Raw genomic sequence first — 448 nt, forward strand, 5'->3', positions numbered from 1 at the left:
ATATATACATATATACGACGGGCTTCTTTCAGTTTCCGTCTACCAAATCCACTCACAAGGCTTTGGTCGGCCCGAGGCTATAGTAGAAGACACTTGCCCAAAGTACCACGCAGTGGGACTGAACCCGGAACTGTGTAGTTGGTAAGCAAGCTACTTACCACATAGCCACTCCGTCGGTTACGATGACGAGTATTCTAGTTAATTGATCCGATCAACGGAACAGTCTACTCGTGAAATTAACGTGCAAGTGACTGAGCGCTCAACGGACACATGCACCCTTACCGTAGTTTTCAGGGAGATTCAACGTGACACAGAATGTGACAAAGCTGGCCGTTTGAATTACACGTACAACTCCTTTTTGCCCGCTGGGTGGACTGTGGCAGTGCGAAATAAAATGTCTTGCTCAAGGACATAACGTGCCATTTGGAATCGAACTCACGACCTAATG

The sequence above is a fragment of the Octopus bimaculoides genome, chromosome 11, assembly GCF_001194135.2.
Source record: "Octopus bimaculoides isolate UCB-OBI-ISO-001 chromosome 11, ASM119413v2, whole genome shotgun sequence".
Lineage (NCBI taxonomy): Eukaryota > Metazoa > Mollusca > Cephalopoda > Octopoda > Octopodidae > Octopus > Octopus bimaculoides.